We start from the raw sequence: 22976 nt of genomic DNA, 5'->3' as shown, positions 1-22976 counted from the left end.
GGAAATGCGACGGAAAAGCTCCGGTGAGACATCGGGTAATGATTTAAGTGCAGAGTCTAGGGGAAGAAAAATGGAAAGAGGAAAGAGCTCAGGATATCGCAGTAAATCAAGGAAAGGCAGATAAGCCTAGATCGGGGATAGTGTTCTGGAAATGTGGAAAGAAAGGACACCTAAAGAAATACTGTAGATCTCGGAAGGGAAAAGAAGGAGATGCACAACAAGAAAAACAATCATGAAGCAAATGTGATAGGTGAGGTGTTACAATATGCTTTGATTCTTTCTTTCGAAAATATTACTGATTCCTGGGTGGTAGATTCAAGGGCCTCATTCCATGCCACACCTGATAAGAAATACTTTCATGACTGTGTTCAAGGAGATTTTGGACAAGTCTGTTTGGGTGATGATAAACCCTGTAAAATTGTTGGAATGGGTAAGGTTCTTGTAAAACAGCAGAATGGAAACCAATGGCTACTAAAGGAGGTAAGGCATGTTCCAGATCTAAAGAAAAATCTGATTTCAACAGGGCAGTTAGGTGGTGAAGGTTGTGTGACAACTTTCATAGATAAAGCTTGGAAGGTCACCAAAGGAGCCTTGGTAATAGCAAAAGGTGAAAAAGTTGGTACATTGTATTTATGCAATGGTATTTCTAACTCTGTTAATGCTTTAACTTCCAAAGGAGTAGATGCAACATTATGGCATCATAGGCTCGGACACATGAGTGAGAAGGGGATGAAGATCCTTCACTCAAGGAATTTATTGCCGGGTTTGAAGAATGTTGATTTGGACTTCTGTGAGAATTGCATTTATGGAAAACAGATGAGAGCCAGTTTTCTCAGAGTTGGGAAAGAAAAGAAGAGCGAAAAATTAGAGCTTGTGCATACAGATGTATGGGGACTTGCTCAGGTATCATCTCTCGCTGGCTCTCATTATTATGTTACTTTTATTGATGATGCAACTAGAAAAACTTGGATTTATTGTATTAAGAATAAATCTGATGTATTTGATACTTTCAAGAAATGGAAAGCTTTGGAACAACAAGTTTGATAGGTACTATTCAGAGCATGGAATTCGCAGAGAGAAGATAGTTCCAAGAAGACCACAAGAAAATGGTGTGTCAGAAAGGATGAACAGAACAATCATGGAGTGTGCAAGGTGCATGAGATTGCATGCAGGATTGCCTTTACAATTTTGGGCAGATGTTGTAGATATTGCTATTTATTTAATAAACAGAGGGCCTTCAAGTTCCTTGGATGGTGGTGTTCCAAAGGAAGCATGGACAGGTAAAAAGGTAAACTACTCTTTTTTAAAGCCTTTTGGTTGTGAGGCCTTTGTCCATATTAATAAAGAAAATAGAACAAAGCTTGAGGCAAAATCAAAGAAATGTACCTTTATTGGATATGGTGTTAATGATTTTGGTTATCGCTTATATGATTATGAAAATCACAAAATCATTAGGAGCAGAGATGTAATATTCAATGAAAAGGTCTTCTATAAGAATCAGTTGCAGGAAAAGAAACATGAAAAAAAAAATAAGGAATACACAGTTCTTGATGAGATCACTAAAAAAGTAAAGGTGCCTGAAAATAATAATAATCAACAACCACAACAACAACCACCACCACAACAACAACAGGCACCCCAAACACCTGAAAGTGGTGTTAGAAGATCTACCAGGATAAGTAGACCCCCTAAACGATACTCTCCTTCATTATATTATTTATTGTTGACTGATTCTGGTGAACCCGAATGTTATGAAGAAGCAATGCAGGTTGAAAGCAGGAAGAAGTGGGAGCTAGCCATGGAAGAAGAGATGGACTCCTTAATGCATAACCAGACTTGGGACTTAGTCAGGTTGCCTGCAGGTAAAAATACATTGCAGAATAAATGGGTTTATAGGCTGAAGGAAGAAGATGGAGGAAAACAGAGGTACAAAGCTAGACTTGTGGTGAAGGGGTTTGCACAAAAGAAAGGTATTGATTTTGATGAAATATTTTCTCCTGTTGTTAAAATGACTTCAATCAGAACTATTCTAAGTCTAGTAGCAACTGAAGATTTGCATCTTGAGCAACTAGATGTAAAGACAGCCTTTCTCCATGGGGATTTGGAGGAAGAGATATACATGCAGCAACCACAAGGATATGAGGTAAAAGGGAAGGAGAAACTAGTGTGCAGGTTGAAGAAGAGCTTGTATGGCTTAAAATAGGCTCCAAGGCAGTGGTATATAAAATTTGACAAGTTTATGTCTGAACAAGGTTATACTAGATGTCACTCTGATCATTGTGTTTATCTGAAAAAGAAAAATGATGGCAGCTATATTATATTGTTATTGTATGTAGATGACATGCTTTTTGCAGGGTCTAACATGCAGGAACTAAATGTGCTCAAAAGAAAATTGGAAAATTCATTTGCAATGAAGGATTTGGGAGCTGCAAAACAAATCCTTGGAATGAGAATAACTAGAGACAGGAAAAATCACAAACTAACATTATCTCATAATCAGTACATACAAAAGGTGTTGAAAAGATTTAATATGCACAATGCAAAACCAGTTAGTACACCTTTTGCTAGCCATTTTAAACTTAGTAAGGAAATGTGCCCAAAGACCCAAGAAGACATGGATTATATGTCTAAAGTTCCATATGCATCAGCAGTTGGAAGCTTAATGTATGCAATGGTCTGCACAAGGCCTGATATTGCACTTGTAGTGGGAGTTGTAAGCAGGTACATGAACAATCCAGGAAAGGAACATTGGATGGCAGTGAAATTGATTCTCGGATATTTGAAAGGTACCACAAATCAAGCATTATGCTTTGGTGGTTCAAACATTTCTCTACAGGTATATGTTGATGCAGATATGGCAGGTGACAGAGATAACAAGAGGAGCACTACAGGATATGTATTTACTATAGGTGGAACAACTATCAGTTGGGTTTCAAAAATCCAAAGTGTTGTTGCACTTTCAACAACAAAAGCAAAGTATGTTGCTGCTACAGAGGCTAGTAAAGAAATGATTTGGTTCCAAAGGTTTATGGGTGAATTGGGTAAGGAGCATGATATGGGCACATTATACAATGATAGCCAAAGTGCCATTCATCTTGCAAAGAACTCAGCATTTCATTCTAGGACTAAACACATACAGCTCAAGTACCATTTCATACGATCAGTGTTGGAAGATGGAGAGTTGAAGCTGGAAAAGATACACACTAGCCAAAATCATGCAGATATGCTAACAAAAGTTGTAACTAGGGAGAAACTGAGAATATGCTTAGTTTCAATTGGTCTTCAAGTATGATGAAGAAGATGAGAAGCAACAGGTCCAAAGATGAGTCATTGTCCAGCAAATGAAGCAGCGGTGGAGTTGCTATAATTAGTCTCCAAGTGGGAGATTGTTGGGTGTGGACCCTGATTATCTTCTGTATTCAAAGGTATCGCCACATTGGACCCCAGTTCGAGATGGGGAAGCAACGCCGCCTGTAAAATATTCGCTATAGAGGGGGTCCAGGGGGGGCGACTGCGACCTTTGGGGAGCCCCCCCCTGGTGGGGGGTTTCGGGGGTAGCACCCCCGAAGCTAAGAATAGATGTAAAATTACCTTGTAAAAGTATAGTAATTTCTAGTCAATCTGGGCCGTTCATTAGGTGGAGATCTGACAGTAGAAGTTATGTTTAATTTAGGGTTTTTTCCCCTAGAAGGCAACCCCTCACTATATATGAGGGAATTATATTGAGTCTATGTAGTTCTGTATCCTGAGTGAGAAAGAGAGAGGAGATTGAGAGCAAAGAGGGTGTTACAGCGGATCTGTTGTAGGTTATATCTCTTCAGTTTTTTGGATAATATAAAAGGAAGGACTGGTTGTTTCTCCGTGGATGTAGCCCAAACTGGGTGAACCACGTATATCTGTGTCTCTCTTGTTTTATGCGCTTTCTGTGTTTATATTTTCTGCAATATTTTATGTGTTCCATTGCTCCGTAATATATAATTTTCTAGCAGTAAACATACGTTGCATTCACACAGGGAGTCGTATGCACTGTCGGGCAAGTGTCATTGTGGTCGTCCAACGATCGATCACAAGTGTCGCGCTTGTCGCTAGCACGATTGGTTGGTCATGTTGAGCATGTGTGTCTTGATGTTTTGATGTGTCTTGTCTTCAAGTCATGTGAGTGTGTGTTCGCAAGGTCGCGTATGCACCATTTCACTTGCTCACACACTTAGTCATTTTTGCCAAAATTCTGACGACCAGATCACCCTCTCATAGCAAGACCATCACCCCGTCATCGAATCGATCGAATGTCACCAAACAACACAAAAGCACCCAATAAGCCATTTCAAGTTGTGGTACCCATAAGCTCATCAATCAACCCTCTTGTTGGTCAACCAGAGAGTTTGATCGGGCATTCAGCCTAAGACTGAATCCCCTCAAAAATTGTGTAGAGGCTGCAGACCATTCCTGCTCCACTGACTGAGAAAATTGTGCAAACAGGCCGGACAAACACCCAGTGCCCGTCCCTGTCCCCATCAGAAAATTGCTTAGTTTTCCAAGCTAGTCACCAGTCAGCTGACCGATTTCTCACCCTGAAAACTGCGCAGATTTCATGAGTAAGCCCTCTGCAGCCTAGTAGTTCACTCATCTCAGAAACTGCGTAGAGGTGGTCAGCAGGTCAGCCTCCCAGCAACTACATAGTTTTTCCCGCCAGTAGCTCCCAGTAGCCTGCAACCAATTCCCTCCAGCAACTGCGCGGTTTTTGCTACCAAGCTCCTACAACCGCTGCCATCTCCCTCCAGGAACTGCGCAATTTTTTCTACCAAGCTCCCATTGCCCGCTCACTCCAGAAATTGCACAGACCTGCCTACCCAGTGCTCCTACAGCCCACACTACTTCTCCCAAAAATTGCATAGATTTGTCTTCCAGCCAAGCCAGATCGGACAGTCATTGCCGATCCAAAATTCCTATCTCCATCTCCTAGTGACTTCTGCACAGTTTTCATCAGTAGTGCCCGGAACCCGAATCCTAGCTTGAAACTTGCCTCTTGCAGTTTCGTAACCTTGTCCTCTCTCCCGGTCACCTACATCCGAAAACGATCATGCATCATGGTAGACTAGGAGGTCTATGGATTTGATGTCGTATCATCATGAGTGATTGCAGATACAGGTACATGAATAGACATGATGTGAAAAAAGATGGAAAGAACAAGGAGAGTACATGCAAAAGGACATGTTCGCGAATGAACGAACAAATGATGCAACGTGTTCGCGAACGGATGACCATGCAAAGATGTGTTTGTGGACGAACGGATGAACATTCGAGGATGAGTTCGCGAATGGATGAATGGATGAATATGCATTTTCGTGAATGGACAAATAAATGATGCATGTGAAGAGATGTGTTCACGAATAGAAGACCATGTCAAGCATGCCAAAGTACAAGCAAAGAGCAACGTGCGAACGCAAAATCAAGCGAACCCAATGACCATCGAAGACTCCGCACACCCTGCCATGCGGAGGTGATGCTATGATACACCATGAGGACATCCATCACTCAGCACCACTGCAGCTTGACATGTACACCAGCAGTAGCACAAACGTACTAGCACTATCATGTCGAGTCGGGTCATGAGTCATGTCGGACACATCACTACTGTGGGCCATACTGTGTCAATCAATGTAATGTAACGTGGAAGTCTAAGAGACCCACTTGTAATTTGAAGAGTCAAGTAAAGTTGAAAAGTCTTGAAAGCCGAATAGTCACAAGGGTCAGTTTTACCCTTGGCTATAAATAGCCCTCATTTGTACATGCAAAAGAATTTTCACCTTGGCTCCTCCCACATAGACTTAAGAGTTTGTAATATTTTCTTTGAGGAGCGAGCAATGGATCCAATGCCTTGCCCACGGGGTTAGTGATGTAATGGTGTACCGATGTGTCTTGGAACTTTCACTTAATTTAGAAGCCTACTAATAGGCCAACAAATTTTCACACTTGTGTTGTAACTATTTGTAAGATTTATCTTGAACACTTGTAATACATGTTGCTTTAACCTGTGTTAAAAAATTGAACCCATTCAGCTGTTCTAATACATATATTTATGAAAATGTGTTGTATAAGTTGTTAATGTTGTCCTGCCCGTGTTGGTTACCTCCCCGGACATCAGATAGGACCTTTCATGTAAGCCTATTATAACGACTGTTGCCCTCATGCGGATTGTCCTGCTGGGTGTTGTACATGCTACCTTCCTTTATGTGTTGTGACTACCGCATCCTTGTGGATTTCTCCTTTAGAAGCTGCACATGTCTAGTTGTGTTGTGTGTCTTTGACATAGTTGGGACTTCCTCCCTTTCGAATTGAGACTCACTCCCACCCTCTATCTCTGCGGTGAAAGAGCCTTGACACAAGTAACACTAGCACTCACCAGGCACGTGAACATCGCCGTTAAAATACAAAGTAGATCACTCTAATGTGCTGACAAGCAATAGCTAAGGCATATCTTTAAGATAATGACAACTAGCCCATCGTATCGGATGGGACTCCTACACCAAACGGTGTAAGGTCTAGTTGGGATTTCATACTAGGGAGATTCCTTGATGTTGGTGGGTCCAACACCGTCAACATTTTGGCACTAGAAGGAGGGTCAGATGACAAGATGAGCCCATACATATGGGTTGAATCTCTTACCCAATGAATCATACACAATTCGTGATCTCGGAGTTTTTCTCTCATTTCTCCCTTAATCAGCTATCAATCCCCGATGAGCTTCTCGATCACTTGTCCTTGTAAATTTTGACGGTGAGGACAGAACGTCCATAACTGAGCACATTTATGATTTTCTTCATTTCTGTGAATCTCATGAAATTAATAGTGATGAGCTTGTTTGTGTATTCTTCTTCTTCACCCTTGAAGGTTGTGCTAATCGGTGGTATCATACCCTGATACCTTCTTCCGTCCATTCCCTTCTCACTTTCCTCAAGGAGATCCATCAAGCCTTCGATGAGTGTGACCACCAAGATGTCTATGAAAGAATCTCTTGTTTAATAATGAAGTGTGGCTTATCAGTTCAGGACTTTTCTACCCGCTTCCTTCAACTCTGTCACGAAATTCTTGAATGGTTTGTGGACCTTGACTTCATGATCCAAAAGATGAAACACTTGGTTCATGTCTTCCAAAACGCTGAACCTCCTGATTTCCCTTCTTCCTCGAATCTTACGGATCATGAGACACCTCATGTCTCAAAGAGGGTGCCCCCTCGTAGCAACCACAAAGCTAAGAAATCTGCACAGCGGTTACCTGTTGGGATGGGGTCCCCTGGGTTAGTTTGGGGTTAGTTAGCCCAAATTTTGTATACAATTTTGTAAAATAGGTAAAGTCTCCATGATATGTGGATGCAGAGTGAGAAGATGAATAAGAGTCAAAGGGGCTTAGCCCCCTATTTTGGGTAAAGTTTTGAGTCAGTTTTGAGATTGACCCAGGGTCCACAGACCATGGCATTGTATTGAAAAGTCTATAAATAGTTGAGTCTTAGTAGGTTTTAGAGGGAGGAGATAGAGAATTGGGTACATTGAAAGAGTTTTGTTGTCTTGGGCAACAACTAAGGCATGAAGGCTCTGCTTCCTGCACTTAGATAGAGAAGGGAAGGCTCCTACAATTGAGTGCACAGGAGGCCTGGGTAGAGTCCGCAACTGAGTGCGTAGACCCTTGCAACTGTGTGCAAAGGGTAAGAAGAGTTTGTAATCAGTGAATTGAAGATCAATAAAGACAATTTTCTGAAGAAATATTGAGTATTTTTGTTTGTATTTGTTTATATTATATGTTGTTGATGAACGACATGTTTTATGAAATAATGATTGATTGCTACGTGAATTTACTGAATCTATATTAATAATGTATGAAATGAATGCTTAGCCACTTCTGTGAAGTTACATATCATTTTTCTTATGTTTTCTGATGAATGAAATAGATCTACACGAACTCCCATGTAGGGTCACATAAGTAGGTAAATTGATTGTTTAAGGTCTGTAAGGACTGATCATAGACCTTCACAAAGGTTTGAAGGCCGCTTTACTGAGTTATAGTAACAATCCCTAGAAGTCTATCGATCTATGCAGAGGTAGATCTAAGGCGCTGGAAGACATCACACTAGTCTTTGGATGTAGAAACTTGGTTCTTGCATCCCCCAATACTGCCTCGGGTGAGACTGCAGCCTACGCTATGTGCGTTGTTTCTGAAAGGGCTAGCAGTGTAGGGTTTTGTTGGTTGGCGCAACTAACTCCTAACATGGGCCAGGACCTCCTAAGCCAACAAATGGTTCTATTGCCGGGACACAGCACCAGAACCTGGTAACAGTGATTGAGCAAGCTTGCCAGTTTGTGCCTGAGCTGAATATACCCGAAGATGCAGAGGCCTCCGCTAAAGTGAGGAAAATGGTGGCTGCAGTGCACATGTCAAAGGAAAAGGTCGAAAAGGTGAATTTCGATCTTCGGATGTAAATAACTAAGATGTAGTTGAAGCTACATCTAACCACATTGTCGGAGGTTTGGGAACAAAGAGGTGCGGCGATAAAAGAATCCATGGCTCAGTTAGATGTCGCAATGCAAGGTTGCAACCAACTCTTCATTCAGGCAATGGGCCTATGGGATACACTGTAGGAGGGTCTTACGCTGCAGTAGTTGAACACAAAAATTAGGGAAGCGCAGTATCAGTATGATGAGATCAGTACGACAACACGAACATTGGCGCCAATCCAGCGCTTCGCGTGCTTGCAATAAGGAAAGGAAAAATTGATGCAAATCCAGGAGCTGCAGAAAAAACAGTCCTTGCTCAGAGCCCGACCTGAGCCTTGGACAAAGGAAGCATGCCAATTTTCACAGAACATTAAGGAGAAGCTGATGGCAATGAAACAAATACAGAGGACTATGCAACTAGTTGTATAGGGGCCAACCACAGAGAAAATGGTCCAGGAGGTAAAACAAGAAGAAGAACATAGTACTGCGAAGCTTCAAGTACTAACCAAAGCATTCAACGACCTCTGCCAGAAAGTGGAACAACCAGCTGAGTGACTCGAGGGTGAGTCACGATATTTGTGTTCGGGGCCCATTGGGATGGGGTCCCCTGGGTCATTTTGGTGTTAGTTAACCCAAATTTTGTATACAGTTGTGTAAAAGATGTAAAGTCTCTACGATATGTGGATGTGGAGCGCGAAGATGAATAAGAGTCAAAGGGGCTTAGCCCCCTATTTTGGGTAAAGTTTGAGTCGGTTTTGAGATTCATCGATGGTCCGTGAACCATGGAATTATATTGAAAAATCTATAAATAGTTGAGTCTTAGTAGGTTTTAGAGTGGGGGGGATAGAGAATTGGGTACATTGAAAGAGTTTTGTTGTCTTGGGCAAGAGCTAAGGTAGGAAGGATCTGCTTCCTGCACTTAGATAGAGAAGGGAAGGCTCCTGCAGCTGAGTGCGTAGGAGGCCCAGGTAGAGTCCACAACTGAGTGCGCAGACCCTTGCAGCTATGTGCGTAGGGTAAGAAGAGTATGTAATCAGTGAATTGAAGATCAATAAAGATAGTTTTCTGAAGAATTACTGAGCATTTTCATTTGTATCTGTTTATATTATATGCTGCCGATGAATGACATGTTTTATGAAATAATTATTGAATGCTACGTGAATTTACTGAATCTATCTTAATAATGTATGAAATGAATGATTAGCCACTTCCGTGAAGTTTAAGATCATTTCTCTTATGTTTTCTAATGAATGAAGTAGATCTATGCGAACTCTAATCTAGGGTTACTTTTTGATGCGTGTAAGTAGGTAAATCGACTGTTTAAGGTCCACAAGGATTGATCGTGGACCTTCGTGAAGGTTTGAATTTCACTTTACTAAGTTACAGTAACAAGTCCTCAAAGTCTATCAATCTGTGCGAGGCAGATCCAAGGTGCTGGAAGACATAACACTAGTCTCTGGATGCAGAAACTTAGTTCTTGCATCCCCCAATACTGCTTCGGGTGAGACTGCAGCTTGCGCTACGCAGGTTGTTGCCGAAAGGGCCAGTAGTGTAGGGTTTTGTTGGTTGGCTCAAATAACTCTGAACCTAGGTCAGGACCCCCTAAGCCAATAGTACCCCCTCATAGTAGTTGCAAAGCTGAGAAATATGTGCAACATGTACCCCCTCGCAATGGTTGCAAAGCTGAAAAATCTGTGCAACAGGTTCCCAACCTGCTCAGTTGTCTCCCACCCCAACGAAAGAAATTCCATAATGGTTAAGAAAGCCTATGGCGAAAACTCATCCCTCCTTTCTGCAAGAGGACATCACCGTTCATAACTCAAGTCTTGAGTCTAATCTACATCTCTGCCATCCTCCATCATCTATAAGCCATGATTCCTTGCACCATGACTCGCTTGAGTGATCTATTTCATAAGCTAGCTGCGTGAACTCTCTTGATTCTCGAGTTGTTGGCTCAAGTTGCAGTCATGTGCAAGGAAGTCTCATCATACAAGCAGAGGAGCAGGACAGTGAAGACACAATCAATTCCTCTCAAAACATTGAGCTTCCATTCTTGATCGATTCTCAATACATGAATCTCGGTGAAGCAATATGCACAATCAATTCTTTCGATCAACCTCCAATCTTGGGCTGTCATCACTCCCATGCTTCTGTATGTTGTGATGAATGCCCAAGAACATCATATGATCTACTGTCATCTCATGTACACTCTAACTTAGATCTGGAATGTGCACTGGTCAAAGCCGACATCCATATCGAAGCTTCCTCTGCACCTCACTTGCTCGTGTGTCCTATCATTCACAGCGCATTAACATGCGTCAGAGATACTCCATGTTCTCTTGCTTCTTCACCTTATGAGTTATATCCTCATTCAACACAAGGCAATGAAGTTTTCCATGATGAAAATAGTCTCAACACACATGACTCTTCCCACTCGTCATCATCTTGTGTGTTGCATGAAGACAACTCGTCAAGTCAGCTTGCTAAAAATTTTGATGAAGCCTATGACAGAGATGGATGTCATCCTAAGAGCAGTTTTGAAATTAGTAACAAGAGCCATCCTCAAGCCATGCATGATCTGTCTATCTACATGGTTGCACTCGACGTGGATCCCTATGTAAAGAATATTTACTATTCTAGGTGTGATATTTCAAAATTTCAGATTTTCTGTAATGATCAAATCCACGAGTCCGTTACAGCATGTCTATCTTCATGCATCTCTCTTACATCCAATTTGGGTTGGGAGTGTTTGTCCCTCATGCAATCATGGGACAACGAAGTTGATCATCTCAAAGACTATATTTATTCAAAATCATAATTATCGGATGCTCTCTCTTGTAATCAGTTCCTTGGTCTTTTTGCAAATTTTGCACATCAAATCTGCCCACTCATCACACCAGCAATCTCCATGTGTGATTATGAGATCACAACCTATCACGTGAATCAAGTTACTCTCATTTCACCACACCCCAACTGGTTTCACAAATTCACAGTGCTGGCATCCTTTCTACATTTTTGTGATGACCATGATGCCTACGCACTTTTTCACCAGTTGCAGGTGTGTGTTCTATCATGTCTAGCGCACAACGAACTTGGTTCCCTCATTCAGAGCATTCAAATGATTGTTCAAAAATTTTCTTAGTTCGTGTCAAACTGGGAATCCGGCATCTTGATCGACTGGTCTAATTTTTCTTCTATCTTGGGTGCCTGTCATGCAGTTTATCATTTTCCCAATAGTACATCCAATGACAGTCACTTTGCGCACTATGATATTCACTGTGTAACATCTTTCTTCTTAGACTTCTATTGAGAAAGTGAGGCACTTTGGCCTGTGTTGATGGCTGTGGTAGGCCCTCACTGTCTTGACATGAACGACGAGAATGACCAGATCTATCTCTCCATATCAGATTCCCATCATGATCCCCTCTCTCGAATTAGGAATCCATCTTCCAAAATATCATGAATATTTCAAAATAGCCATCACAAATTTTATGATCCAACTACTGAATGGCTGGAACAATCTTACTTGGCAAGTCATGTTGTTGGTAACAAGCTTCAGTCCTTCCTCACACTTGTTAAGAAACCTGGTGCAGAACAACACACACTCGCAAGAGGCCTCCAAGGTTTGTTGAAAAATGGTAGTCATGGAAGGGGTAAGCATGTGTGTTGGATGGTTGTGACACATTCTTCTGCCCACACGTGAGACCTTCTCTCTCATGTGCAATTTTGTCAAGTTTTTTCATTTTCTATTGCACACTATTTTTTATCTGTTTTAATCGCTCATATATTTGTGACTACAGGTCGGGTATTGTTATAAAATTATATATTACAGAGCAATGGAACACATAAAATATTGCATAAATATAAACATAGAAAACGCATAAAACAAGAGAGACACAAATATACGTGGTTCACCCAGTTTGGGCTATGTCCACCCCGAACAGCCAGTCCTTCCTTTCTATTATCCAGCAAAATGAAGAGACACAACCTACAGCAGATCCACTGTAATATCCTCTGTTTTCTCTCACAGTCTCACCTCTCTGTTTCTCGCTCACAAAATACACATCTATATCTCAGCCTCAAATACAATGCCCTCATACAAAGAGAGGGGTTGCCTTCTAGGGCAAAAAACCCTAAACTAAACATAAGTTCTACCGTCAGATCATCCGCCTAATGAACGGCCTAGATTGATTAGAAATTACTATAATTTTACAAGGAAATTTTACATCTGTTTTTAGCTTCGGGGGCGCTGCCCCCGAGCCCCTGCCGGGGGACCGCTGGCCCCTGGACCCCCTAGCCAGGGGGGATCGCCCCCCCCCGCGGACCCCCGCAGGGGGGACAAGTCACCCCCGCACCCCCTCGCGTGGAGGGGTGTACAAACTTCCTGGGGTATACATCCGACTGAAACAAAGACCTTTAAACAATCATGCTCCATACAATAGGTATGCCTATGGTGGCTTCACTGGAAATTTCATTTCATGTAACCTCCATTGTTTAGCGTAGGAGTAGGAGTAGTGTTTTCTTTTTCACTTGTCTTTGCTTTGTGGTTTGCATATTTGTTTGTTTGCTGACTAGGTTTAGTTTGTGTGCTTGCTTTCTTTGCTTACTATTTTTGTTTCGTTTTGTTTTGTTTGATTGATACCTTACTATTTTTGTTTTCCAGAAATAAGTGCTGCCATCTACTGAGTTTTGGCTTTTGAATATGTGGCTGAAATCTAAGAGACTTGTGACACTGCAACACTTGTCCAGTCTTATGTCCGTCTTCTCTGTTCTTGGTTGTAACCTTTGATCGATGAAGTGTTGACAGAAAATATGAGCTGACTACAAGGGGGAATTTTTTCCAACCATGAACCTATGTCCACACTGGGAAACCCCATGCCTGTACTAAACCTTCTGCTATGTGTATTCAAGTTCCTCCAACTAGTAGAAACAGAGAAGGGGAAATATCTAAATGAGCAAACCTATGTTAGAGGTATTATATTCTTCTATGAAGGAACAACATCTTCTGCTCTCAATAAGTCGGGATCCCTCTTCCACCCAAAAAGAAATAAGTGCCAATGCACAGTCCTCTTGAAAAAATACAAAGGTGAAAGAAGAGAAATGCTTCCTGTGCAGAGAGGTGAAGCATGCAACTCCACTGGGGTACTGACCAGGCTCACTGGGAGTGGAGAAATGCTTGTGTTCCTGTGTGACTCTATCGGGGTACTATCTAGGCCTGCTGGAAGCAGAACAAAACTAGAGATGAAAACTTATACTCTGAAATTTTCAACTCGCGAGCCAAACTACCCTCCCCGATTTCGAAACACTGTGATCAAACTAAAAATTTTGTTGTGTTTGACTGAGTTGGCAAATGGTGAACCATGTCTGTCTATGGGGTAAGTGGGGAAACCAAAGCAACCCACATAGCCATTTAATACTCCTCGAAAGACTAAGGCCCTGTGTTGTCAATGAACCAAAATAGAGAAGCTGGAGTTTTACCAGTGTGTCGCCAAGTGTTGTAGCGGCTGCAACACCCTCCAAAATTTTGGCCCACATCCAATTTCAAAGCCTCTTTTGAGAGTTTTACTTGATGTTTGCATGCACTCAGGTTCACCCAGTGAGCTCGTGTGAGTCTTTGCACCCACCTTGCTTGATCGTTCAATGGACAACTTTTGTATGTTGGTATCAATGTCTCACTTGCGACCATGTTCTGGTCATGCATAGGGTCTTCAATTCATGTGTATGATTTGTGTTCGTTATGTAAACATCAGTCGCATTCACATAGAGAGTTGTATGCACTGTCGCGTAAACATCGTTGTGGTCATCCAACGATCGATCACAAGCATCGTGCTTGTCACTCACACCATCGATCGGTCATATTGAGCATGTGTGTCTTTATGTTTTGAGGCGTCTTGTCATCAAGTCATGTGAGTGTGTGTTTGCAAGGTCGCATATGCACCATTTCACTCACTCACACACTTAGTCATTTTTACTGAAATTCTGACGACCAGATCACCCTCTCACATCCGGACCATCACCCTGTCATCGACTTAATCGACTATCACCATAACAACGTAGAAGCACCCAGCAAGCCATTTCAAGCTGCGCTGCCTGCAAGCTCATCAACCAACCCTCCTACTGGTCAACCGAAGAGTTTGACTAGGCAGTCAGCCTGGGACTGACTCCCCTAAAAAATTGTGCAGAGGCTATAGACCATGCCCGCTCCGTTGACTGAGAAAATTGCGCAGACAAGCTGGATAGACACCCAGAGCCTGTCCCTGTCTCCCTCAAAAAATTACGCAGATTTCCTAGCCAGTCACCAATCAACTGGCCGGTTGCTCACCCAGAAAACTACACAGATTTCATGAGCAAGCCCTCTACAGCCCAACAATCCGCTTAGCTCAAAAACTATGCATAGGAGGTCAGCAGGTCAACCTCCCAGCAACTGCACAGTTTTTCCCGCCAGCAGCTCCCAGCAACCCGCTGCCAGCTCCCTCCAAGAACTGCGCAGTTTTTTCTACCAAGCTCCCGCAGCCCACTGCCATCTCCCAGGAACTTTGTAGTTTTTGCTGCCAAGCTACCGCTTCCTGCTCACTCCAGAAATTACGTAGATCTTGCCTATCCAATCCTCCTGCAGCCCACATTGCTTCTCCCAAAATTTGCGCATATTTGTCCTCCAGCTGAGAAAGATCCTGCAGACAGTCACTGCCGATCCAGAATGCTCGTCTCCATCTCCCAGTGAATTTTGCATAGTTTTCATCAGTAGTGCCTGGAGCCCGCACCCTAGCTCGAAACTTGCCTCGTGCAGTTTTGTAACCTTGCCCTCTCTCATGGTCACCTGCATCCGAAAAAAATCATGCATCATGGTAGACTATGAGGTTTATGGATTTGATGTTGTCTTTTCATGAGTGACTGCAAATACAGGTACATGAATAGACATGACACGACGCCAGATGGGATGAACAAGGAGAGTACATGCAAAAGGACATGTTCGCGAACAGATGAACAAATGATGCATGCAAGGAGATGTGTTCGCTAACAGATGACCATGCAAAGATGTGTTCGCGGACAAACGAATGAACATCCAAGGATGAGTTTGTGGATGGACGAATAGATGAACATGCATTTTCATGAATGGACTGACAAACAATGCATGCAAGGAAATGCGTTCGCGAATGGATGACCATGTCAAGCATGCCAAAGTACAAGTAAGGAACAACATACGAACACAACATCAAGCGAACCCAATGACCATAGAAGACTCCGCACACCCTGCCATGTGAAGGTGAAGCTATGATACACCATGAGGGCATCCATCACTTAGCAGCACTACAGCTCGACATGCACACCAACAACAACACGAACGTACTAGCACTGTCATGTCAAGTCGTGTCATGAGTCATGTCGGCCACATCACTACTGTGGGCCATACTATGTCAATCAATGTAATGTCATTGGCTTGTGTTATATTCTTTCCACAACTAGCCTATGTAGTTAACCGGGGGGTTAAAGGGGGGGTGGAGCCACCCCTTTGTTGTGTCGATTGCATAGTGGGGGGGTCACAAGGGGGTAGTTAGCCCCCCTCTATGGGGTCCAGGGAAGCACCTTGGGGAAATTTGTTTTGGACCCTATATTAGGTTGGGCGAACCTACCTATGGTTTTGTGCATGGTTTTCGCACATGATTTTGGATGCAATGGTTTTTGGTCCATGGTTTTGGACGCAATGGTTTTCGGTCCATGGTATTGGATGCTTCGACATGTATAAATATGTATTGTAACATTGAAAGGAACATAATGAAAAATCAATTTGGTAGTCCCAGTTTTGGGATCCAGGGGAAAATCTCTGTGTATATGTGTTTTGTGTGTTATGCTCTCGCATTGTTTATTTTTCGTGTTTTATAATTCGTATGTAGGTAATTTCTGTACGGGGTTAAAACCTACATTTGGTATCAGAGTTGTTTTGGCTTCAAGGGGACGCCTTTGTTGCTGAGGGGTTTAGCTTGGGCTTGTGGTAGACCCTGTTCAGTGGGAGATCTGTGAGATCGATTCTAGTGGTGAAAGAAGATGGCGAGCAGTGGAAAGATAGAGATCGAGAAATTTAATGGTCAGAGTTTTGAGTTGTGGAAACTCAGGATGGAGGATTTGTTGGTGGATAAAGATCAGTGGATCATGGTAGATCCGGGTACTAAACAAACATGAGTGTCCGATGAAGAATGGAAGAAGTTGGATCAGAAGGCAAAGAGCACAATATGATTGTGTGTCTCAGATTCAATATTGTTGAATGTATCAAGGGAAGCTACGGCAAAGGCTTTGTGGGACAAGTTAGGGATTTTTTACCAATCTAAGTCTTTGGTGAATAAACTCTTGCTGCGGAAAAAGCTGTATAACCTGAGGATGAAAGATGGAGACTTAGTGACAGACCATCTAAACACATTTAATACTGTGGTAAGTCAGTTATTGTCTGTTGATATTAAAATTTCAAATGAAGATAAGTGCATCAGTTTGTTGTGTTCTCTACCAGATTCGTGGGATAGTCTGGTTATTGCAATAGGTAGCAATGCAACTGCCTTGCAGTTTGCTGAAATAGTCTCATCCTTGCTAATGTAGGAGATGAGATGGAAAAATTTGGAGAGCCAGAATGGGGATGCCTTGTCTATATAAGGACGGTCCCAGAATAGAAACAAAAATAAGTCATCGAGTGGGAGATCTAAATATAGAGGGAGATCTAAATCTCCAAGAAAACCTGTAAAGGTGGTTTGCTGGAAATGTGGAAAGGAAGGGCACTACAAAAGGGACTGTAAATCTAAAGCTCCTGACAAAGGAAAGGGATCTGATGATGCTCCTTCTACAGAGGCAAAAACCACCTCAGATGAAGGTGGGGATGTGTACTTGGCTTCTTCAAGTACACATATAGGTCATGAGGCATGGTTGATTGACTCAGGTGTATCCTTTTACTTCACTCCCCATAGGGAGTGGTTTTGCGAGTATGAGAATACTATGATGGTGATGTCTTCTTAGGGGATGATAGGAAGGCTAGAATCGTTGGTCACAGAAAAGTAAAGTTGAAGTTGCAAGGTGGAAGGGTTAGAACACTTCACGGTGTTTTGCATATTCCTGCATTGGACAAAAATCTGATTTCTGTAAGCAAGATGGATGATGCAGGTGTAAAAACAGTGTTCGAGAAGGATACCTACAAGATGGTTTGGGGAGAACTAGTATTGATGCAGGGAGTTCAAATTGGAACTTTGTACAAGCTGCAAGGTAACACTGTTGTTGATGGGCGCAACAATTTTGTGGTTCCTGAAAGTGGAGCAGAAAATCTAGTGGTCTCTGGAGAGAAGACCATGTTGTGGCATCAAAGGCTTGTACATATTGGAGAGAAGGGCCTTCAAATATTTCATGGTAAAGATATGGTAGAAGGTATGAGTAATAGCTCTCTAGATTTTGATTTATGTGAAAATTGTGTATATGGGAAGCAGAGTCGAGTGATTTTCCCCTCTGGTGGTAAGAGAGCGAAACAAATATTAGAGCTTGTGCACAGTGATGTTTTTGGACCTGTGAAGGTTCGATCACTGGGTAAGTCTATGTACTATGTATCATTTATATATGACTTCTCAAGGAATACATGGATATATTTCCTTAAGAAGAAATCTGAAGTCTTTGACAGGTTTACAAAATTTAAGGCTCTAGTGGAAAACCAAACAGAGAAGAAGATAAAGGTGTTGAGGTCAGATAATGGTGGAGAGTTTTGCAGTAAGAAATTTGAAGAATTCTGTAAGAAGTGTGGTATAGCACGGCAGAATACTACTCCATACACACCTGAGCAAAATGGAGTTGCAGAAAGAATGAATAAGACGTTGATGGAAAGGGAAAGAAGCATGCTCAGTGGTGCCAGGTTAGAACATGAATTCTAGGCAGAGGTGGTGGAGACAACATGTTACCTAGTCAACAGATCACCTTCATCAATGTTGGAGGATAGGACTCCACAAGAGGTATGGACTGGTATGAAACCCTCTCTTTCACATCTAAGGATATTTGGATGTGATGCATATGTACATGTTCCAAAGGAGAAAAGAACCAAGTTGGATAGTAAATTTGAAAAGTGCATCTTTATTGGGTATAACAATCATTTAAAGGGTTATAAGCTTTGGAACCTGTTGACATGGCGAATTTTAGCTATACCAACAAGGGGAACTAACCTGATCACAGACCCCAATTAGATCTGCTTTCGTTTGGAGTGGCTAGTTCCAACAGGTTTTAAAGGACCCCGTGAACTATTATAGGTGTTGAGAGATTGCTTCCTGGAGGAAGACTTCAATTAAATCAACAAAAGGAAACAACTAACCTATATGTATCAAATCCTATCTAAACTACTTAAGCTACTCTAATCTAGTCCTAACTATCCTAATCTATCCTGCAGGAGCAAAACAAAAGGAGGTTAAACATCATATATAAATCCCAAGTCCAAATGAATCAATTAATGGTCCAAATAAGAACAAGGCTGTATTAAATCCTAATCGCAATCCAATTACTTATACAGGAATACACATTCCTTTCCATACAAATAACACTTGCAACTGATGTTTAACAAAGTCTGGAATCAGCAACCTTTCATGAATTATCAATGCTATTGAATTACATTCAAACAACCAGGAATAACCATGAACAATTAGTTATCAATATGCACAAAGCAAATCACATTTGTCTTTATACCAGCAAAAAGACACTGATTCTAAACATATGAGAGAAAATGGAAATAAATCTGAAACAATAGGTTCCTTCTTGAATCAAACAGTCCTCTTTATTCACAATAAATCAAAGCTGTTTTCTCCCAACAAAAAAGCCCTTCTCTCCTATCTGGAAGTAATATTTATGCCTCAGGACCTGACCCTTTGTCTTCCCCTGTTCTTTTCAATATACTGATCCGAATACACACATGTAGAGCCATCGGTGTCACTGCTAACATGTAGAAGGCGTTTCCTGTCATTGGAGCACTTCATTTCCTGGGGAAATGAATAGATGTTGATTAGAAGAGGATGACTGTCTGTCATCTCTTCATGATGAAACCTGGGGCAATTTCACCTTCGAAATACATAGGCAACACCTAGAAACATGACCGCCAACGCCTAAAGCCAAATCTTTAAATAACGTATCCGCATAGATAACTCTTCTTATTCGCTCATGCATCTTTTATCTAGAGTCATACTTGAAGCTTATGCATCCATTCTTTGACCTCGATTACCTTCTCTCGGTCATTGCTTGCAGAGATAACCAACATCAGTCATACTTATACAAATATGATAAAAATGCTTTATAGAAAAACACAAATCTTGCCTTCATGTCAATTTATAACATCAAAAGGGACAAGCGTGAAAGAATCGCCCCCTGGTTTTTAACCCATGCATTGATCAAGTTCCGCAAGTGAAAATCTGATTTATACTGAAAATCATTGCATAACACTGAACCGGATGGTATTTCGGAAGGGGTCTAAGTGGTAACCGATATTGCAAAGAAGGCCTCGATTCCACTCTTCAAATGACATGTAGCAGCTAGGAGGAAAGAGGATACCGCTTTTCGGGCGAGTATTCCTCGAGCTACTTGTTCACCTGAAATCTGCGTGGACCGTTGGATCCACGAAGGGTAGATCAGCGGTGGAGGATTGGGGAGGTGGACCCAAAATGCATATGATCCACGTTTAATAATCCCTTCGGATCCGCAACATAAGCTTTCCCTTTGAAAAACCCTGACTTCAATGTTTTTCGGAAAACACAAGAATATACGAGAAAACCCGCGTCTGGCCATTAGGCCAGACCTGAAATATTATATGCCCAGATCTATAATCATCGGCAGGTCTGCCATATCGCTCCTTTGCATATTGCATAACCTCTCGAGCTCCGCTAATTGCGACAAGTGATTGGGGAACACAGACCTGAAATATATATATACATATATGTTAATATTGCCGGCAAGTCCGCAATGGATGACTTCCCTTTGAAAAACCCCGAGCCTCAATACTTTATCGAATACACAGGAATATATGAGGAAACCCATATCCGGCCATAAGGCTGGACTTCAAATCTTATACATTTGAATTCATAGTTATCGATGGGTCCGGTATATTATAGCACACCTTATATATAACCCCCGGACCCCGCCGATATGTGATGGGGAAGCGGACCCGATAACACATATATTTCAATTTATAGTCATGTTGGGTCCGCTATAGCACATCGACCTTATGCATGGGCTTCAACTTCCACCGATTGTGATATGCGAAGGGCTCCGGACCTGAAATATATACATTTGGGTTAATAAAACTGTTAGGTCCAGTGTATTACGGTAAGCGTTGTGTTCTAATGTTGATTGCGGTTAAGCGAAAAAGGGGTAAGTTGGGCATTTTTTCGAGTATTTCCATTAGAAAGAGTTATAATAGGAATGAAGATGTGATGGAAGGTTTCATGGGTTGGAAAGGTCCCGATGGAGGGTATGAATGAGGGGCTTAGAGAGGGTTATAGCTGAATCATGTGGTAGGGATTTATTAAAGAGGCATTACCCATTTAAAATTGAAGATGTGACTTGGCAACGAGTTAAAGTCTTTGGGATGAAACAAATCATTCGGAGGGGTGAAATATCAACTTTTTTAGGGGACCCATTCAAAATTGCTACTAAGGCAGGTTTTGATAGGGTGGTGGTTGTGGCCACAACAAATGACGAACCACTGGGCGAACCAGTTATCTCTGTTTCCAAATAAACCTTGGATCACTAGAACATCAAGGTGTTAAGATAAGCTTGAAATGCAAACTGTATAGATGGACAGGCATGGGTTCCACTTCAACATTAATTGCTTTAGGTGGGATAGAGACAAATAGTTTCTTCTTACTGATAGGGTTTTGATAGGCATTCTCCAATGGTAGTATTATGGGATTTATTGACTTTCCTTTACTTGTTTCCTACTTTCAAAAGTCCTTTCGAGGCCATCACTGGTCTGTCAATACCTATTTAGGTGTGTACCTCAGCTCTTTATTGCTCATCAAACTTGATGTAGATATGTTTATCTGCACTTTATATGAGAATTTCAGTGCTATATTTTCATATGATTGAATGGGGCGCAGTCATGGATCATGCCATATTTTTAAACCGCTTAAGCAAGGTTGGGCTTGCTGTGTCAACCGGTACTCTGAGCCTAGCAACAATCCTTACTCTAACCAGCTTCCCAAACAACCTATCCTTCCAGATTGGCACAAGGACTTGACATTTCATTTTCTTTTAAATAAGTCCTTCCAGTTTCAGGCACAAGGACTAGAGCACAATTGGATTTGCCACATGGTATATGACAGTGAGTTTAGCCCATGAAAGGAGATTTACTTGTAGATAACAGGTATTAGACAATTTAGTGTGGTGGATGGGACCAATGGAGAATGACTGCAAACCTTACAGGCAAGTATAGGCTAGGTCTAAGTGGGATTTATTCAAAATGCAACGTCCCTCCATGCCAGTCCAGCTGTAGTTACAATTTTTTGTTTTATAAAGATGCCCCTACATGCTCCAGATATCCAAGTTATCAACAGATCTTACCCAGTTCCCAACAGATGCCAATGAGTGGCTTTGGTTTGAATTCCACAACTGATTTTCAAGTTCTCATGGGCTGATTGAAAATTTGTTTGATTTGCAAGGTAACGATGGATTTAGAATCAACAGACTCATCAGCAAGTTAATGAGGAAGGGAAAGGCTGAAGGTGGTGAATGAGGGCAAATCTGAGAAAGGTAAAAACAAGACAGGAGGACTGAAATCAGTTGGCTGAAAAGGGCTGAAATTCAAAACAGAAGGAAAATAAACTTTGCAGAAAAACAAGAATGGTAAACACAGAAATGGAACTAAGCTAACAACAAAATGAAATGAAATCTAACCTATTCAGGAGGTAACCACCATGTGGTGGCTACTGGAAGTATCTCTTCAGATGCTGGCCATTAACAGGGAGTTTTTCAGTTTCTCCCTGTAAAGTTTTCAACCTGTAAGTTCCTTGACCAATTTTTTCCACAACTTGGAATGGGCCCAGCTATAGGTGTTGGAATTTCGTGTGTTTACCTTTTGGCTCATTCAACTTGTCCCATTTCAGGACTAGCTCTCCTACTTGGTAATCTTTATCTCCTGCCAGATGGTGATCAAACCACCTCTTCACAATCATTTGGTGATTTTTGAATTTATTTATGGCTTTATCTCTCAATTCCGCCAACCTCACAAGTTGGTTGATCCTTTCTTGAAGCTTGGGAGAGCTGTAAAGAAGGAATGGTAACGTTTGGAGGCAAGATGGCTTCCTGTCGATAGACGAGGAAGTATGGGGAGTTTCCTAAGGCCACTTTTGGGGTGACCCTATTGGCCCAAAGGGCATTTGTTAGAGCGTTGTTATAGTTCCTCTGGTTGTCAGTGACAGATTTATGGATTATGCGTATGAGGTTCTTGTTTGAGGACTCTGCAACTCCATTTCCCTAGGGGTAATAGTTCGATGC

The sequence above is a fragment of the Pinus tabuliformis genome, chromosome 4_1, assembly GCF_031772625.1.
Source record: "Pinus tabuliformis cultivar Carrire ecotype Pingquan chromosome 4_1, CPIR1, whole genome shotgun sequence".
Taxonomy (NCBI): domain Eukaryota; kingdom Viridiplantae; phylum Streptophyta; class Pinopsida; order Pinales; family Pinaceae; genus Pinus; species Pinus tabuliformis.
The sequence above is the reverse complement of the archived record's forward strand: the minus strand, read 5'-3'. Positions refer to the sequence as shown.